General features: G+C 35.0%; 2 protein-coding genes across 11 annotated transcripts in view; one reads left to right on the top strand and one right to left on the bottom strand.

Annotated features, from left to right (window-relative positions):
• Scalloped (TEA domain transcription factor 1 homolog scalloped) overlaps positions 1 to 22,024 on the top strand; it is a 175,241-nt gene that overhangs the window by 4,928 nt on the left and 148,289 nt on the right. The window contains exon 1 of one of the 10 annotated variants that reach the window (XM_083038140.1): positions 12,304 to 12,322. The exons of 8 other annotated variants lie outside the window; for them this stretch is intronic. The gene's annotated coding sequence lies outside the window, so the exon portion shown is untranslated. Of the gene's footprint in view, positions 1 to 12,303; positions 12,323 to 22,024 lie in introns of those variants that run through there. One more of the 10 variants, XM_083038134.1, reaches the window with a different exon arrangement.
• The window catches only part of LOC145936202 (uncharacterized), a 185,927-nt gene that overhangs the window by 34,531 nt on the left and 129,372 nt on the right, over positions 1 to 22,024 (bottom strand). The gene's annotated exons all lie outside the window — the stretch shown is intronic.

Here is a 22,024-nt window from a genome sequence, read left to right as displayed (position 1 = left end):
TTAGAGATAGATTCGATCTCATCGCCAGTTTGAGTCGATGACGCAATCCTTTGGAAATACCCTCTTCGCGCTCTTAAAGATCGACGGTATATCGAAAATTTGTGCGTCTTCCCGATTAGTTTTTATTTAGATGAATAAAAAAGCGTATTGCCAAATCCAGTTTAATAAGAGGGATATCGCTCATTTTCATATATACAGTACCGGCCAAAATTATATCACCTTTATGTTATTTTAATATAATTTTTGTTAAAATGCGTCGAATGCGCTCAAAATTATATAGTAGACACCTAGTGGCAGGTGTACCTTGTACCTATAGTGTAATGAGATTTGACAAAATACGTAATGATTTTCGAATTTTTTATTAATTTTCCCAAAATCGCATCTTTGTGCGTTTTTTGTTTTTCGTGCTGCAGCAATTGTTTTTACAGTCTGAATCTAGTAATTGTTAAATTTATTGTCTTACAATATAAATTACGGATTCGTTGTTCATTTTCAAAGCATTTATAATTGTTATAGTAATTCAAAGTTTATTATTAAATTTAACATATTTTGAAGATTTTAAATAAAATTAATTTTTCATAAAAGTTATTGTTCATTATTTGATGAAAGGTTATTTGTTCAATAAGCTATACCTACCATCAAAACATATTACAATTTGATAAAGATCCATGCACTTTAAAACAAATTATGTTAAAAAAATCGAAAGGTGATATAATTTTGGCCGGTACTGTAAGCTCTTATCTTGCAATTAATAAAAGGACAGTCTTGGAAACGTGTTGGTGTACAGAGAGAATTTTCTCTTAGAATTTACCCTGAAAATCATGGTAATCGTGGTAAGAATTTTATAAGAATTTCTCTGATTAATATTTATCACGATAAAAATAATATCTATTACAATAAAATATAATGTTTGATTAATTTTACTATGCAGTTTAGTAAAATTAATCAAACATGTTTTATATTTTATTGTGGTAGATATTATTATTTTTAGTGTGATAAATATTAATCAGAGAAATTCTCATTAAATTCTTATCATGATTACTCTGATTTTCCGAGTTCAGAATTCTAAGAGAAAATTCTCTCAGTGTGCCTGAACGAAGTGAAATTATTACATTTATATAAAAGCGTTGACATTAAAATGTTATCAACATTTACTTCTTGTCTCTAGCCTGTCTTGTGCTCGTATCGCGTTATGTAATTCGACTTTACGTCAACCGGCGCGGTTATGAATATCCGATTCTCGAGAATATATATTGGAGAAAAATTTCCGCCACGTACGAGAATTGCATCGAGCTACGAGATATTTTAATATTCGCCTCGCGCGCGTTTCTCTATTTTCCGCAACGAAATACGTCGCCGCAACCAATTGTGCTAACATTTGCGATTCGCTTCCACTTTCTACAAACAACGTCTCGAGTGCGACCGCGACGTTTCCCGATCGCAGTTAACGTTTGTCACGCGTCGAGCAGCAAAAATACATTTTTTTTCGTTATGATATAACAAGAATATTAAAACTCTCCCTCGAAAGAGCTTGTATATGAAATTTTTACGCGCAACTCCCTGTTTCCAACTTGTTTTCTTCTTAAAGTTTACAATGCAACGTTCGAGCCGGAAATTGCGACGCCGGAAACGATCAAAGAAAAATTTCCCGCAGTTTATGTCCCTGAAATAACTTTTTACCTTAAGAAACTATTACATATATAAACCGAGCAGAACCGTGTAATATCGCAGCTGTCAAAATCAAAACTCAGTCAAAGCAGCAGCGCAAATACGTCATATTTTTGAAAAGTTTTCCATTTGACAAGAGATACCAGCTGTGTGTTGAACAGACAGACAGAATTTATATGTCGTATTATTTTTTTTTTAATTCTACTCAATTCGGTCGAGAAGAAATTGCGCGAGCAGCATCTTCATATGCGCCGTAATTTAAGATGGCTGATGCAAGTATCGTCGACTTTTAATCGATAAGGGTCGACTCCGAAGTGACGTACACTTTAGCGGAAAGCCACTTCTATAGCCGACTAGCAGGTGCAAGTTGTATGTTGTATCTCTTTTTCTTTTCCGCTCCTTTCGCTTCTGCTATACGAATGCTGCTCGGTTCGTTTCTCTTCCTCGAGCGAACGAGCGAGTCCGAAGAAACCGATAGCCGCGGTAATATATCGGCTATGTATTTCGATAAATTCGATATTCAAATCTCCCGAAGAACGCTACTTCCACGAATGATATCGCGCCGTATATCGTATCTCTCGATTCTATCTTATCTGCGCTGAAGAACGAGAGCCGGTGAATAGTCGGAAAACAGCGCGAAACGTGCAATTTTATTGCAACTTGCATCGCTTTTCATAAGGTATTTCATCGCGTATCTTTTAGACGAGAGTGATATAAATGACGAAAAAAATAGCAATTACTTTAATATCATTTTATTCATTTTTTTTTTTTTTTTCAATCGAATATTGCAGTAATATTTTATATAAATAAATTTATCAATATTTTAATTATTTTAAAATTTAATATTAAGATTAATTTGCGAAAGAAGTTATACTATTCTTCTTATATATACATATCTTTTCGATTACGAAACATTATTATCATAACTGTCATTATCATAATATATTTCGACAGCCTCGAGCTACAGAGTAGTAATAGCTCGGATGCCGCGGTTTTAAAGGAAACGTACGAGTTGCAAGCACAGGAAAACGATATAGATTATTTTGAGGTGCTCGCCCTTTGGCGAAACGATCAACTCTCCACGAGACAGCTCTCTGCTACGAAAAGCTCTTTGATCCGCGATGTAGCGGCCTTGAATGCAACGCGAGTCGTGCATTGTTAAATGAATGGATTGTACGCGCGGACGATTTTTCACTCGGGGCTATGACTTGTCTTTACTCTCTTGTGTTGTAAGATGCTTTTATTAGCGGAAAATTTCTTTAAAATATTTCGAAGAGAGTTGTGTGGGCGCGTTTCTTTTTTAGTAAACATTTCAAATGCAATTTTATTGAAGAATAAAATATTCTATTTTTTATAATATTTATTATAATATATTTTATATTTTTTGAACATGAAATCGTAATATTATTTTACTTTTCGCACTGCTGTTAATTTTGCAAGTAATAAAGTGACGATATTAAAATGATGGATATTTTTCGTCATTTTTATTTCTATTCTTCAAACGCCTAGACACAATAAAACACCTTATGGAAAGCGATGCAAGTTGCACAATACTGGTCTACACATTAGGCGCGAGTTTCTCGCGGATATAAATAGAATGCCTTGTCCCGTTGGTCTACGAAAGGAGCAAATGGATTATCGCGCGCTTACCGACCCTCCGACCACCAACTCCTCTTCGCTCTTTTCTTTCTCCTTTTCCGCTTCTTCGTCTCGCCTTCCTCTCTCCTCTCGCATGTTTTACGCTTCCTTTTTTTGTTCGCGCGCGGCTCTCTGGCACCGGCGAACCGGCGCGGCGTGGCTTTCTATTTGGCGTAGACGATGCCAAATCGTCAAGTAACTAAAATTATTACCAAAGGTGTACGTACTTCTTCTCACACTTGGCTTGATTGCGATGTGGATAATTAAATTGTGCGACGCTGCGTATTTAATTCAGGGTTTGACTAAGTGGGCCCAACCCAATAAAACCCACTGGGTTTTATTGGGTTAAATGCACTTTAAAAAACTTACTTAAAAACCCATTTATAAAACCCATCCAAAATAGACCTTCTATTACATTAATAAATAAAAAAAATTAAATAAAAATTAATTCATAATAAGGAATTGTGCCAATTAAATAGCCAATTTTCTTAATCATTAGCGAATTATAAAAAATTAAATTTAAAAAATTTTTAAACCCAACAAAATCCCAAAAAACTCAATAAAACCCAAAAAAACCCAATAAACCCCAAAAAACCCACTGGGCTGGGCTTTTTAAAAAAAACCCGGGTTTTTTCAAACCCTGATTTAATTAACGACACAACTTGTCCCTCCTCCCAATGTGATTAAAACAGTCTCGCGATTAGTACTTTTCATTTGCGGTACGATCCGAGTATTATGTAGCGAGATTGTGATGATTCCACGGAGCGATTCCATTGCGTGGAAAAATCGCACGCTACATTTACGACGACTACGTGCGTTTGATCAGCCGTATTATATATACATAACGCTCGAAGCGCGGATATAAAATATTCATCGAGTTGACGGAAGATTCTCTTTTCTCGTGGATCCTAGTGCTCTCGATACGAGTGCCGACTAAAAAGACTTTAGATTTTGTTTAGACTTTGACCGATGTCGCGTAAGACATTATACACGAGTTTTAGGCAGAATTTGATAATACTTTTTTTAATGTTGTATATAAACACACGAAAATAATATGTTTGTTTATTCATAAATTAAAATATAAACGAATGTAAAGTATTTCTTTCTGCATTCACATCGAAAATTGAATTCACGGGATATATTTAATCTTTATTCTTAAGGCAGCTTTAATTTTGCATCTTATCGTGTCATTTCGCGGTTATGGGAGATATTATGCGACGCAGTTTTCTTCATGACGCTATTTTCTATTCAAACGTCTCTTGACTTGGCGTTATATTTCATATTTTTATGACACTCTTATAACGTGTATGCAAATATCAGTCGCAACAATCATAACAATGAGTAGCGATTAATTTGTACTTGGATTTCTGCATCGCAAGGCATTTCTGTTAAATAAAAGACTTATGACGATATCGTGTCACAAATCGTTGCCTTTAAATAGGCGAGTCAAATCTTTCTGCGTATCCCGGCAGGTTTTAGCGCGAAAAGTCGCTATTCGTGGACCGATTCGCGAAAGGTCGGACGTCACGTGTGGTTGTGCTGGACTTTATATATCTAAACCGGTGAAACCAGCCAGCCGGATTTAAAAGCGATTTAAAGCCCTGCTCGTAACTTTCGAACGACTACTAGTCGCGCGTCACTTCAGCTTTTCCCGCGTTACATATACATACACGCATGCACATTCGCATGTGTGTATATATGTATACGCGTGGCGGATTAAGCAACGATTAATATCGTTTATCAGTATCATCGATTAGACGTAATCGACGTGTATTACGCGCCTGACTGGTTTCGGCGATGTGTGAGTCATGTGTCGTCCTTCGCTCGTTTTTTGCCGCTTGCTATGAATAATGATCATCCTTTATGTCAACATCTCATGGCATACGCGGAATTGTACAATATAGTTCTCTTTTAGTGGCTTTGCGGATCGATTAACAGAAAATACGTGTATAGATACGTGTATATGCAACTAAAAGATTTATTATATTTGCAGCGCAAAATACCAAAGGTAATGGCGACTAACATTTTTGTTATTCTGAATGCTACAAATATTTATTTATTTACAAACAGATATCAAGAAAGTATAATTTAGAATAATGTCAGTATTGAAGTAGAAAGAGAACAAATTGAACAATTATTAAAAGTAATTTATTCTTATTAGTATATCAGCATATCGAAAAAATCTATTGAATTGGACAATTCATTTGCCTATTAATTAAATTAAAAATTTAATAGTAAAAAATATGTACAATGATAAAATATCATATTCTTTCTTAGAGCTTTAATTAGATGATAAAATTTACTTTGCTCAAAAATATCAGAACACGTAATATATTGTTTTACAACTCACAAACGAGAAAAATAAAAAATTTATATAATTCTATTATTTAATATCAATTAATAGGATCTTTTTGGATTTTGTATTCTTCCTAAAATTACTGATTGGAGACACTTGTTTCGAAATTTATGAACAAATACACAGAGAGAACATTCTCTTAGAATTTACCCTGAAAATTATGGTAATCGTGGCACAATATATGGAAAGAATTTTATGACAATTTCTCTGATTAATATTTATCACAATAAAAATAATAATATCTATTACAATAAATATAAAATGTTTGATTAATTTTACTATGCAGTTTAATAAAATTAATCAAACATGTTTTATATTTTTTGTGATAGATATTATTTTTATTGTGATAAATATATTTTATAAAATTCTTTCCATACCATATTGTCCCACGATTACCATAATTTTCAGGGTAAATTCTAAAAGAAAATTCTCTCAGTGTAAAATATTTTGTCACTATGACAAGTATATTAAATAATAATGATCGCAAGTGGCTTAAATAATAATGATCGCAAGTGGCGAAGTATAATTTATTAGCAAAATTACGGGCGTAAAAAACTTTCGTTTGAGAAATTTAAAGTTTTAAGTTGGGGTAAGAGAAGCGACAATCCCACATAAGCAAAGAATCGATAATCGTCATCGATATTGTAGCGAGCGCGATGCATATCGCGGGGTGCGGTCGGCGACGCGTGCGTTTATCTGCCAGTTTAATGCTAACAAACGCGCGCGATTCGATCGCGTGTCGAGTACACGATACGTGCATTCGAACGAGAGTAGTATGCATATACGTATATACATATAGACTCGACTCTCTCTCCCCCGGAGGAGGAAGGGGATTCTACGGGCCAGAAAATCATGGGGTAGCTTTACCACCTGGTCGACCGTTCCCTCTCCGCTACCGTAAAATATGTGTATGTATATGTGTGCGAACATATAAACAGGCCTACACATATGTAGGCAGGATTCCCCTCGCGATTGTCTGCGCCCTATGCATGTCTTTCTCTTTCTCTCCCCGCTCCTCTCTAAAATAATGCAACACGCCACCGCGGCCTGTCTGCATACCAGTCCAAGTACGATCACGCGATTCGCTCGTACATATCGGTCACCCGGTATAAACTGTGTGGGCCCTTCCCGTAACTATCTGTCCCCCCGGACTCATACGGATTTCGAACGTAATGCTCAATTTCTCTCTTAGTAGCGTGCCCTAGCCCTAGAACATCAATCGCAGATATGCGCAAGATATGCAATATTGTACGACGACGGTAGGATAGTATTTCTGCAATTTATGTCTGTGTACATACTCTGTGTGTGCAGTACAGATTACAGATTATGTAGCACGATACACTGTAATCTAGACATCTTATAAGGCAAAGAGAGATAAGGATTTGCTCGGCCATTTTGCGTTCTATCCGACATGTGTTGCATTGTTAGTTGCATCTGTCATCATCCTTTGTAGATTCAGCAAACATTTCTTTCTATCTATAAACACAATATTTAAAATCGAATATAAGGTTTTTTCTGTCTGATATTTTTTCAATGTTTAATCGGATCTGAATCTTCTTCGGATAATCTAATCTTCAATGCAATCATTTTTTTTCTTAAGAGAAACTGATTAAAAGTATCACATGTATATATTTATATTTATTTTTTGGATTGTATAATTATGAATTACATACAAGTCTTATGTGAAACTTTTAGAAAGTAATTTTAATTAAAATTTTAAAGAAACCTAAGAGTCTACCGATTTATGTTGCGATAAACAAAGATGTTTATCTCGGAAAAATAAATATACGAATGTAAAATGTGATGAGCGTAACGTATTCCTTTGATAGTTCAAGAGTGCAAGTCGGTATTGCGAAAGTTTAATACACTCGTGCTGGCGGAGAAAGGAAAGTCACAACCATATGCGCGGGATTTATTGTCGTTCGGCGACGATAGACGCGAAATATTACGTTACGATAATTTGTTTTCTGGCGCCCCTAGTCTCGAACACGATGAGGATACTTTTTACTCTGCTCTGCAAGAGCAACAAGTTCTGAAGTTCGACAAACGCTGTTCGAAGTTTCGATAATAAAGACACTCGATTTCTCTCATCATCCCTGATAGGATTACACCTAAAGAAACAAGTTTTACTTCTCTCTATACTTGGAATAAAATCCAAAAAAATATTTCGATCGTCTCCTTATTCGATTAAAAAAAAAGGGATGAAGTAATTTTATTTATATAATATTTCAATCAATGGGTTGGGAGGAGAATAACATGCGGAAGAGGCAGTTGCTCGAAAAGCCGATGAGTAATATTGCAAATGTAGCTCGACTAATGTAGGAAGTAAAACAAATACCGATAGCAAGTGGACAGCCAATATTAATTGAAGCGTCGTTTGAAACAACATTTCTAAGAAATTATCTTGCAAATTTCCTTACATTATTGAATATAATATTCTATGTGCATTAATGAGCGCAAATAGAATTCTAGAAATCACACATATAAAATACATATGCATATTTATAATAAATAAATTTAAATAAATTTAATTAATTTAATTAATATAATTTTATATTTATACATCGCTGAGAATGCTTTATTTTGTTTCACACGCTTACGTAGACGGTTCGCTATTTCTTTAATGGTCGCTTCGCATTCACGGGCGGAAATTATGATGAAAATAATTTTGCGTGGCTTAACGCGTGCGAAAGGATAATCGCCGCAAATCAATCGACTAGAAAGTCTTGGGAGCGTGAAAAAATTTCGCTCGATAGCGGATTTCTCGCCACGACGACCTCGGAGCGATAGTCCCGCTCTGCTATATCCTCTTGCTAGTTAATTGTCGCTTGATATTTTCTAGAAAGAGCCCAAGAGAGGATCGACAAGCATGCTGGCCAGAGTACGAGGGCAGGGTTGCAAGGATATAAACAACAACTCTCGTACAATGGCCACCTCTTATCGTATAGGGGGGAGGAGAGGGATAGAAGGGGAGAGGGACTCGTTTAAGAGACGTGATTTAACGCGCCGCGCGAGTATCGGCAGGTCGACCGGTTAACTAGAAAGTTAAAATATCTGCAAGAAATCGTGCCGATGGATTTCTCGTATGAGTCGATGGTTTAGAAGCGATCTCGATCAGCGAGGTCAGCGCGCGAGCGATTCGCCAAGGTGATCGACGAGTTCTTCTCTTCTGTTGTAGCAGGAGCCTTGCGGTCACTCATACATACATGCACGAAATCCATGCGATCGTTGAAAAACGATGAAAATATTTTATCGCGGAAAAATTGTCATCTTTTTTTTCCTAGTCGTTTGCCTTGTATCGTATTTCTTTTTCAAATGTTACGGTTATATCGTGGAGTTTTGAAAACTAAAGTTTTCTAGTAAATGCTTTGTAAAAGTTCTTAAATTACTTTAATAAAATTAGGAATAACTGTAGACGACCCAACTGGCTTAATTGATTTTTATTAATTCGATGTCATATAAAAATACAGACTACGTTTCGACCTTTGGTTCAGGTCCTTATCAAGTCTAAAATTATATAAAAAATAATAATACGAATATATCAAAAAGAAAATCATTTTATGGATGTATAGCGTAAACCAAGTGAAACTAACGATTGGTATAAAGTAAATCATTTAAACATACCTTACGTAACATTTAATAAAATTTATTTTATTAAATTTATTATTTTTTATATAATTTTAGACTTGATAAGGACCTGAACCAAAGGTCGAAACGTAGTCTGTATTTTTATATGACATCGAATTAATAAAAATCAATTAAGCCAGTTGGGTCGTCTACAGTTATTCCTAATTTTATTCTTCACTGGCGATACAAAAATACTTGCTATATTACTTTAATAACTTAGTATTTTTTTTTTTTGCAAATTATGTCTTTTAATAATTATTAAAATATGACATATAGGCACACAGAGAGAATTTTCTCTTAGAATTTACTCTGAAAATCATGGTAATCATGGGACAATATGGTATGGAAAAAATTTTATGGGAATTTCTCTGATTAATATTTATCACAATAAAAAATAATAATATCTATTACAATAAAATATAAAATATGTTTGATTAATTTTACTAAAAGTATGGTAAAATTAATCAAACATATTTTTAAAATTCTTTTCATATTATACCATATTGTCCCACGATTACCATGATTTTCAGGGTAAATTCTAAGAGAAAATTATCTCCGTGCACAGTCCAATATATATAATGGTTAGGAAAAGTTATTAATTATCCGAAAAATTAGCAAATATGTACAAAGTAAAGTATTAAAATTTTGAAGTATAGATAAACGTAAAGAAGTTTTTCCTCTCCTTTATTTTAGAGAATTCTAAATCTGCTTGAAATAAAAAATGTGCAGAATATAAGTCTTTAAACTACTTCTTCAGAAATCAATTAAAGATTTTTTTCTACTAAAATATGCGTGCATAATAAATTGTTATGTTATGCGTTTTATTCATTTTACTTTTACCGGGAAACCAAAAGATTCCAAGTGAGACGACATATAGCCGGCGAGATGGTGCTGATTTTATTTCAAGGATGAATAGGGGCTTATAGCCTCGGCACTATTTCCAACGGTCCATTAGTTCGTTGACTAGGAGAGGAAAAATGTAATAAACCGCGACACGTCGCGTCTTCCTCTCGGCGCGATATAGAACCTTCCGCGTGCGCGGGAGAAAAATTAAATTGCTTCGCCTTCTTTTTCCGTCCCCGGCCGTTCTCTTCGTCTTCGTGAGTAATGTAGATTCACGATTCGCTATTCAACTTGACAGAGTTTCCGCGTGGAAAATTCTTACTTCCGCATCGTTTCGCGCAAAGCCTTCGTCTATACGAATGACGATTAATCTCGATAGAAATCAATTGTCACGTTTATTAAGATTTATTAAAAATGTGTTATGCCTATTTGTATGTGTGTCAGTCAATTCTATATAGATATATAATTCTTCAAAAATAATATATAAAAAAGGAAAATAGAATCTCTCGTGCGCGATCTTCGAAAAAATAGAAATAAAATACACATCGGTTTCTATTGTGAAGATAAACGTTATTAAATTCAGTATATACCTATACCGTTTCACATCTTAATTAATGCTCGCGCATGTTTTCGCACGATATACGCGGAAATTCGATCGAGGTAAGCGAAACGCGATGGAAACGGGTTTTACAGTTACGTCCTGGTGTTTACGAGAATCCTCCCTGTGCTCTCTCTCTCTCTCTCTCTCTCTCTCTCTCTCCTTCTCCTTCTCTCTCGTTCTCTTTGAGTATAAATGTTATTTGCACGTGGAAGAGTGTGTTTGTACGTTGTCCTCTCTCTTCGTTCATCTCTAACGACTGTTGCTAGCGTCGTCGTCCTCGTTGTCGTCCTCGACGACGAGGGTGACGATGGCGGCGACGGTATTGCATTAACACGCTCGAATGGAAATTGCAGCATCCTGGTCATTCCGACGTTTCGCGGACGCGTTTACGACATCGTTTCCCTCCGGTTTTAATGAACAATGAGAACGACGGGAGATGCGCCCACGCGTCTTTTCGCCATCGTCGAATTGCGAATCGTGTACGAGTTAAAATTACGTTGATTAATGTCCGTAATGTATGGCGACAGTGCTGATTCGTGGAAAGTGATTTGTCAAGTATCGAACGCGGTAAAATTTAGGAAGCATCGTTTTTTAAAAAAATATTTTTGCATTAATAAATGCGTCAAAATTATGTATATATATGTTATAAAATTATTTTTATAACTCTTTTCATATTTCTCGTAATTTTTTTTTAATATACGTATAGATCACACCAAAAGAGAGAGGCTCTCTTTCCATTTTTGGGGGATTTCACCGAAAAAATTGTATTCTCATCTTAAGTGTATGCCACTTATCTTTATAATATCTTCCACTAAAATATGCGTCAAAAGGATCCTCTGCATTTAATAGAAAAATTCTCTAAAGAAATATTCTTATTAGATATTCTTAATATGCAAGTGGGATGTTTTTTTTATCAGTGTATTATTAAAATTATTAATCGTGATAACAAAAAACAGTTTTACAAATGGACATTTGTTATTTATTACATGTATATTTAAATGTTACACATATAATTGAATATTTTTTATGTATTTGGCACAGTAATTGGTAAATTTATAAAATTAATATAAATTTAAATTATTTTATTTTATTAATTTATTTTAAACTTATTATTAATTTATTATATTTATTGCGACGCTAAAGTTGCAAAAAAAAATTAAGAATATATTCTTAATTTAAGAGGATACTCGAAAAAGCAAAGATAAAGATGGAAATATCCTTATTCATTAAGAACATCTATTAAGAGGACTTATTAAGTATTATGCATTTCAAGAAAACCATTTTTTCGTGATTCTTTTATCGACTCTATGTCGTAAGCTAATGTCATGATTTGTTTACTCCGTCAAAATTTAACAAGCTTTATCGGTGTCAGTCAGTCGAAGCTTCTCGTACATACACGCGCGTTTCGTAGAAACCGATCGGGCGCGCGCGGTTGCCTCTGTTCACCGTGGAAAATCGCTGACGAGGGGAACTTTCTAAGTGCACGGCTGCATAATCCATCCATCCATCGCATGTCGGCCCGCCGTTGTGTACACACGCGCGCGTATACTGTGTACGATCAACTTTCGACCTCGATGGAAATGTAACAGGTAGTCTCTATAGTTTTCTCTATCTTTCTTCAGAGCGAGGAGATTCGCGAGGGAAAACGTATATATGCGTGACTATGTTCGGATTTATAAACACGTACACGTAATAATTTATGCAACTGAGAACTTATATATATATATATATATGTGCCGCGGAAAATGAAAAAAAAATCGTTACAGTCGCCGTCATCGAGTACATCTATAATATCTCTATTCGACGCTTGTTGCACTTTCGCGAATTTCAATATATATAGCGCGCGTCATAGTTTCCCGTTATCACTTGCAATGTACAAAAACTGCTTGTAATCAGTATGAGCGGTGGTTTCCACGGATTTGCTATCGCACGTGCGGATATGCTAAGTGACTATTGTTCGTCGGCCTCACGTCACAAGCTTGTCTACGGAAACGGCAAGGTTAATTAGGAGGACTTCGGGCGCATATTCATGCTAAGGCAAACACAATGTTTCTTTACTCGGCAATTTTCCAACGGCAAAGACGAGAGATTACATCAGGGCGTTCGATAGTGCTATTTTTTGCTTTGCATACCGCGAGATCGTGATGCATGTCGATCGAAGCTTCGGGAATTTTTCGCCGGTGTGTTCTCCGGTCTCCGGAGAACTTTAAATCGCTATATCTTATTCCGTAGGAGAACGAATTTCGTATTATATTCAATATTCACTATAGATGGTAAAAAGCCGCGTAAAGTCGAGTAATGGATGCAAATCTTTCCTTCAACAATGAACTTGATTAATTTTAATGGCGCTATTGTAACTGTGCGGCTTCAACGTGCCCGAATAACCCAATTTTACACGTTTCTCTTATCATTAGTTAGTCATATCAATATAAGAATTATGATTTTATATATACAGTATGTATATATATGTACACAGAGAGAATTTTCTCTTAGAATTTTGCCTGAAAATCATGGTAATCGTGGGACAATATATATGGAAAGAATTTTATGAGAATTTCTATGATTAATATTTATAACAATAAAAAATAATAATATCTATTACAATAAAATATAAAATATGTTTGATTAATTTTACTAAAAGTATGGTAAAATTAATTTTTAAAATTCTTTCCACATCATATTGTCTCACGATTATCTTGATTTTTAGGGTAAATTCTAAGAGAAAAATATAATTCTTATATAAAAATAATATTATATAATAATAAATTGTATAAATTAAATCATTCTTAATATGCTATATATACATATATGTGCTGAGAGACACCTTTCATCGCATTTTAGTGAAATATGAGTCACTGATAACGACGCGAGCGTGTGATCTAAACGGTCAAACGGCGAATTTCTAGAAATAATTATTAACCGTGAAAACGATAATAATCCCACGCGTATGCATATACTCGCGAGTTCCACGAAGGCCGCTTACCTACACTTGGAACAATATCAAAAGCGCGATACGCAACCATCCAGAAATTACGGCGGTCGTCCACTTTGACGACTCCCGCCCGCGACGTTACTTTGCGCTTTAACTACTATTATACTTGCATCGGCAAAGATTTACAAAGTTTACGCACTATTTCAACCCCATCGTATATCTCACGGCTTATGGAAATACACGTGTTCAAAAGTTTCTCGCTGCCGCCGTTTGTTCTGTTATTGCTCGGCAAACTACTATATCATTCGTTTACATAGGAAAATACGTAGACATATATACAGCTGTTTTTATATTAATTTTTGGAATTGATATAGCCGTCTCTTTTAAGCTCTAATTTGCTCTCAACTTCTTGGAAACAGATTAGGAATACTTCATGTTTATTATATTTTACACAAATATAAAAAAAAAAGAACCAGAAATAAAGGAAAATAATAATATAAACACTAATTTTATTTTTACTGTGCAATTTTTTTGCAACAACAAAATTTTAAAGATTTTATTATTCGCAATTAAAATAATAGCTGCTACTTGGGTGTGTGCTCATCCTTTCCTTTTCTCTTCCGGTGTTCCTTACGATGCTTCTGAGAAAGAGCGTCTCGTAATCGGACTCCGGAGAATATAGAGTGTCATTTTCATGTGTTATTATTGGTCCCTGAACCAGATTAGATTAATGCAGCAGTCATTAGTGTTTGCGTCATGTCCTCACCGAGATAGTTCATCCGCTTACTCTTCTTCCTAATCTTCGCTCGTATTCTGTCTCTCTTCCATATGCCTCCTGTTGGCTCGGAGCTTGATTTGTCACAGTGCCGTTTCTGCATTAGTATGATCATTAGTCAGGGAACCAGCACTGATTTTACACTTTTCTTATTTATACCATTTGTACACGTCGGAGATTATAATCTTATCTCATTTCTATAATATATCAATATAGAGAGAAGGTTATCTTTCGATTGGATTATGGATTAAATCATATGTTATCGCAATAATTTTATTTTCTGATAAAATTGATCTGTGGAAAAAAAAACGTATCTTATTCGGAATGAAATAATACTACATTGTGTAACACCAAAATTTTATATATATATATATATATATATGTATAATATATTTTACAATATTATCTCATATTTCTCTAAAGTTTATATTTGAGAATCCTCGTTATAAATTCGCGAGATATCTCGATGATCCGTTGTCGATGCTTCGGAAATTCGCTCTTATTCCTATAAATGTATCATTCTCATCGTTAATGCGCAGATCGGTGAAACGGTACTTTCTGCTCGCACATTAATTCGCCTCTTCACTTCTCTCACGATGCTCCCTTTGCTTTGCTCCAGCACGGTTTATCATAACGCCGCCCGGTCTCTCTCTCACTCAGTCGCTCATATGTTGCGACTCGTCGTTCCAGTTTTATTTTTACACGGGGATGGATTTATTTCCGGCGGTAACTGCGTTCGTAGGACCGTGTACGGACTGTAAATTTATCAGCGCCGACGTCTGCCCATTGGGCAGGTGGACGTGACGTGCTTTTTCTTCCCTCGCGCTTCTCCACAATCTCTCGCGAACGAGTTTTCCCACCTCCGTATTAATTAGCTCTCTCTTTTCGCGCCGTTAACAATGCGACGTTTATTAAGCAGTCACTGCTCGACTGCTAGGTGACTAAATAAACGATATTCCGTATGTATAATTCATTCATGAATCGAAACGTGCTGTCAAACAGAAATTTGCGGATGACACTTATTAGAAAAAGATACAATTAAAGAAAACTAATGCGACAGAATATATATGCACGGAGAGAATTTTCTCTTAGAATTTACCATGAAAATCATGGTAATCGTGAGACAAGAATTTTATGAGAATTTCTCTGATTAATATTTATCACAATAAAATATAAAATATGTTTGATTAATTTTACTTAACAGTAAAATTAATTAAACATATTTTATATTTTATTGTGATAGATATTATTATTTTTATTGTGATAAATATTAATCAGAAAAATTCTTTTTATACCATATTGTCTCACGATTACCATGATTTTCAGGGTAAATTCTAAGAGAAAATTCTCTCTGTGTAATAAATTGTTGTCACCATAAATTACACAAAAAATATTAGTTTCTAATAAAATAGTCCTTTACCATAATTGTAATTTATAACTTTTGCTATAAATATTTCAACCAACTAGCTTTAATAAATTAATTACATACTAGAAGACTAGAAAAAATTTTTCTATTATTTTTTACTCGCGTAATTTGCAGTTTCGCAAAACTATATTTTTGCTCTTTTTACAAGTCTCCTAACGAGTTAAACGATGATAAGGGCGCACATGATCCTGAACAAGATTCTCGTGAGCGGTTTCATTAGGACTCGTCGAATCGGAGTCTTCGGGTTTGGTTGGCTCTCTTGGACGGAGGGCCATCTAAGTTTATCCGCGTTATTTCTGGCGGGAGCTGACGCACCGCTTCTCTCCTCTCCTGTCCTCTCCTCTCCTCCACGGTCGGTTGCTTTCAAAGAATTATCCCCGTGTATGTTCGAGCAAGACGCGATACAAAAGTTAGCCATCGGTCGAAATCATTCGTCTTTTCCTCTCCCCCATCTCCTTTCTCTCTCTAAAAAAAAAAAAAAAAACATTCGTAGGATGCTTAAATTTATCAGGCTATATGTATTGATAGTTTTACTCGCTCGCTATCGAATATCCAGACATGCTTAAATTTAATAAGCTCTCGATATCTTTATCCATCCGGTATTAAATATCAATGTTTTTTTTGCAAGAGATACCAATATCATTTCAGTAATCAATGCAACGATAAATTGAAGAGAAATTAATGTAAGTCATTAATATGCATTATGTAATGTGTGCAGAATGTATGTCGCAATTATTGTTCAATGATAGTGTATTTTTTTCATCAAGATATCTCAATATTTAATCAATATCATAAATGAGATATACGTCAAAAATTTTATTAAAAGAAAAACGCTAATATTTTTATTATCGTACTTAGTTACTTCGGTATATCGTAAGCATTCTGGAATTCTATGACGGAAATATGTAATATAAGCTGGACTATGACTAGTCCACGTCATTTGTCATTAATCCACAGGTGAATTTGTTTCGGAGCTTTTTCGAGTTACGGCTTAAACGATGATTGTCGCGAGATCTCGTTTCATTTATGTACTTCCCGATGACTTCCTTGTTATAAAACCGCGTTGCATCCAGCAGGAATAACATTTCCGCGTCTTATATCTCATTAATTGATATCGGGAGGCCAATTTATTATATCGACGGTGCCGGATGTGAAGAAAAAAAAGTGATGAATACGTAATCGCGCGATGGCGCGATGTTTCGCAAACGTCCGCGCTTATATTTAGATATTCTCGCATTAATATTTCGAGTTTACCCTTCGAAGTTGTCTGAAGAGTTTTCAATATATTACTGCTCCGATCTATAGCGGAATAAATCGCGAAGTTATCGATTATGAATATGCATCGAGTTTGAGTTTTTGTAACTGGTGTATAATTCTTTTAGCGGATTATTCGTGGTTATTTTAATCGAGATATATAAATTGACAAACTATAGCAATTATGTTATTAATTTAATAATATATTATTATGCAATATTCTTTTTAAATTTAAAACACAACCAAACGAGATTGTTTTAAGAAATGATACAAACGTAAAAATTCGTAAACATATAGGGCAATCATAGATACTAGCATATTTGTGTTGAAAATATTAGTTTCTGTATAAATTATATTTCTAGTTGAATCAATTCAATAACATTTTATTAATTTTTTTAAAAATAAATATGTTTTTTGAGAGCAAAATTTAAAATTGTTTTTTTATAAAAATATCACTAGCTACTGAAAATTCGTGTATATATTTCTTCTCACCGACTTACATCATGTTTACGTATTAATTTATAGTGAAGCTATCGATTTCACTAATAGAGTCTCTTGCGTAAGTGTGCACACCGTGTAAAACGTGTATTCCGAAACGCGTGTAGTTCAGCACCGAAGCTCGATCGAGCCTGTCGTCTTATGTCTTATATTATGTGCATGCGTGCATAAGTACGTGTGGAAGATAGATAGCCAAAGAGCAGAAAAAGATTAAGTTACCGAGACTCACCTGTTAGCTTGAAAACTGAGTATACGACTGCGGTAATCTGTGGCTCGATGCACACTTGGATGCCGCAGTAATTCTTTCTCTCATACACACACATACTCTTTCACTCTCTCTCTCTTTCTCTCTTTTTCTTTCGTCTTATCTCGTTGTGTTGGTATTCACAAACGGTGTCGTATTCACTTCCAGCATCGCCATGTCAGTTAGACTCGTCACTCAGATCGCGATAGAAGTTATGAACATTTTTTTGCAGCTGACGATTTATTTATACTCCATTATTTTTTTCGTAGATCGGTCTTCTCGTGACACTATTAAGGAAATAATTCGATTTTTTATTTAAATTTAGATAACGCGACAATTTATATACACTTAAAAATAAAAAGTATTTTTGTAATTTATTATGTTTAAAAAATCAATCAATTTTTATTCGATTATCTTTCCTCGAATTTTAATTTACTTCAAAATTATATCCAAAACTATTAATATAATTTTGTTTGTTTTTTAAAATTTATTTTCGTGTAAATTTTTAATTACAAGCAAAACAATTTTATATCAAGTTTTGAACTTTAATTTACTTATTAAAAATGCAATTATTTTTATAAATCAATATCTAATCATTTTATATATTTTTGATTCGTAAACTTTAATTTGATCCGTCCAATATCATGATGTATCAATTTTTATAAAAGTTTTCAAACTTTCTGATACATGCGTTGTACCAGATACGATCTGCGAAAGGATTAATGATTAATGATTAATCGGGGATATCTCTTTACGAATCAGTACCGTAATGACGATCAGATTTCGCCCGTCATCATCGCGGTAGCGAGACCGATTCCTCGAAATCCGGCGGGAAGTCAGCTCTCCTTATCCTTGGGCGTTTTCGGCGTTCGTACGCACGTGAATATTTTGGCATGAGAAGAGAATAATAACAGGCGTCATGTAATAGCCATGTGTAAAGGTTGCACGGGCCCACGTCCTATTCACGCGGCAGCAGAGGGCCCCGATCGTGGGGCCCCATGTGGTGGCTACGCTTGCTCGCTCGCTCCTCGTGAATTATTCATTTCGGGGCCGTTGGATCCTCCGTTCACGTGATCGTCCGTCAGTCTATACATATGTATACGACGAACATCCGCGCGCACGTGCACGCGTGGCTCCGATATAGCGGATCATCATCCCTTTCACGCGTGTCACTCTTTTATTCCTCTTCTGTCCTGAACGTCGCTAAAACACGTCCTACATCTCGAAACACTTGTCGAAATAAACGCTCTATTGACACGTTAGGTTTATCTGCATCTTTTTACTAAATATATTTACTCTCTCTATTTCTTTCGAGCCTAAAATTTCATTTTGAATTCAGAAAATACAAGAAGATGCGGCTAACAAAAGTAGTCATTACGGTCGCTACTTTTTCCAGCTTTGCATTTTTTAATATTGATTAAAGTTATATCTTTTTCAAGGATCGATCTTTATTTTATTATAATTTGATTTAGGAGTCGAGAATTGAATCTCGCATCTTATATATATAAATATCGATAGCACTTCAATGTCAAAACGTGTTCGTGATTTCCGGTCAGGTAGTTGTAGGACATCTTTTATCCGGAGTGACGAGATGACATAATCTTTAAAATTCTCAAGCAACCGGTTTTCGTTTTAGACAAGTAAAAGTATATTTCTCCGGTTTTATTTTTATCATTCGAAACCTCTCACTGCTGTTTCTTTTTTTTTTATGAGAAATTTTCGTGACTGAAAAAATTATTACGCACGATGAGTTCTTCTTTCGCTTATATAACGTGGGCGCCCATAGAACAGCACGGCGCGGCAACAGGCGAGCCTTGCCAAACGAACGATTAACCTCGAACTTGTCGCGACCTCCGTCGCCGTTTGCGAACTCCGTCCGACATGTTACTCCAGTTTCTCCGTGACAATACGTCATGCTGAAGTGGTAGCACGCCGTGCGAAATGAAATTTTGCGTCACGATTGCACGAGGCGCTTGTATAACGTTGCCGCTTTAAAAATAGTTCCTTGTTGGCCAACTACATTGTGTCGCGAGACTGTCTCAATGTGTCCAAAGAGCAGCCTCATCTTAAAGAGTTGCATTTTCAGGGCTAGGAATAGCATTGATTCTTATATATACACAGAGAGAATTTTCTCTTAGAATTTACCCTGAAAATCGTGGAGAGAAGAATTTTATGAGAATTTCTCCGATTAATATTTATCACAATAAAAATAATAATATCTATCGCAATAAAATATAAAACGTGTTTGATTAATTCTACTAAACTGCATAGTAAAGAGAAATTCTCATAAAATTTTTTCCATACCATATTGTCTTACGATTACCATGATTTTCATGGTAAATTCTAAGAGAAAATTTTCTCAGTGTAAAATAATTGTAGATGAATGACTTTCGCTTTTTTTTAATTAATTTGAACGCAAAATATTTCTATTTGCTGATAAGAAATGGTTTGCCTTTGCGGACCTCAAAAATATCACGCGCGAAATTATCGCAGCGAGTCTACGCTTTAATCAAAATTGATTAAATCGCTCGCGATTGTATTTTTATTTAAATTGAGAACTATGTGTATGGGCTGGGGACGGCTTTGTAAATCAAACCTTAACAAATGTCCCGGGCGAATAAAAATATAATTGCGATCCCCATTATAGTATTATCCGTTTAATCGGATGTCCACTTGGCCGCTTGTCGACAGCGAGATAATTGTTACCGAGTGTTGTCAAAATACTGAAACGATAGGACATTCTGGTCATTCGTCGCTCGTTTGTGGCGAGCGTTGAAAATCGCGAAGTGAACAAAGCGCGCGTAGGAAATGCATAGTGGCCGCGTTCGAAAGCTGCAAAATATCCGGATGTTTAGCGCGCTTTTGAAAACGAGACCTCTTCGCATAACCGATGTAACCCACATGTGTAACCCACTGTGTGTCGGCCGAGCGTGTAATGATAGCGAGACAAGCAGCGGAGCGGGCAGGCGGTGGCGGCGGCTTAGCATCATTGAAAGGTCAATACTACTACAGAGAGAGAGAATATGTACACTTGTCACCCGCCTCGTTTACAATGCACGGTGCATCTCGACAACGACAGACACGTCGTTTTCCTTCGGTTCGTTCACCCCACACTGAAATATGTTTCGGGAGTATTATATTCAAACGAGGGAGAGAGAGAGAGAGAGAGGAGAGACGATGATCAAATGAGAAACTCTAGCCGATTCCTGTTTCAATTGGGATTGTAAATATTCGAATAGCTGTATTTTATCCGGTTATTTCGAATAAATTTGATTACGAAATTACCGATTCCACACGTGCTTAAATATTCAAGATATTTCGATAGTTGGGTGAGGTATCTATTCATCGTATCTCGTACTATTTGTCTCTATACGAAGATTCAAAAGTATATATATACATATATTGAATATATATTTTTATATCTTTCGCGATGGAAGAAAATGTCAAAAGTTTGATAAATATAGAACTAATACACAGAGAGAATTTTCTCTTAGAATTTACCCTGAAAATCATGGTAATCGTTATGGTATGGAAAGAATTTTGTGAGAATTTCTCTGATTAATATTTATCACAATAAAAATAATAATATCTATTACAATAAAATATAAAATATTTGATCAATTTTACTATGCAGTTTAATAAAACAAATTAAATATGTTTTATATTTTATTGTGATAGATATTATTTTTATTGTAATAAATATTAATCAGAAAAATTCTCATAAAATTCTTTTCATACCATGTATTGTTCCATGACTACCATGATTTTCAGGGTAAATTCTAAGAGAAAATTCTTCCAGTGTATAAAATATAGAATACAGAATATCAGAATAAAAAATATATATAACAATAGAAACAGAGTGTATAAAGAGAGAATCAACATTAGAATTTTTTTGAAAATATTTTTCTATTTCTGCACGAAATGATAAAAATCTATTTATAATACTAATTTATAAAATATCTCCAGTATTTTTTATTTAATTATCTTTATTTATCCGATACATTGATGGTGTTGTTCGCAATTTGCGCCGCTCACTCGACACTCGCGCGCAATCCTTTCTCGAACACGAATAACATGTTCGTTTTTTCAGCAGCCTCACGTATTCGATCGAATCGCTTCGCCCCGCGTTGCTTACCCGCGATGCAATTTTGCCGTCGCGTGC

Source organism: Prenolepis imparis, unplaced genomic scaffold, assembly GCF_030444845.1.
Source record: "Prenolepis imparis isolate NDT839.2.m4 unplaced genomic scaffold, iyPreImpa1.0 SCAF_5, whole genome shotgun sequence".
NCBI lineage: Eukaryota > Metazoa > Arthropoda > Insecta > Hymenoptera > Formicidae > Prenolepis > Prenolepis imparis.
The sequence above is the reverse complement of the archived record's forward strand: the minus strand, read 5'-3'. Positions and strand labels throughout refer to the sequence as shown.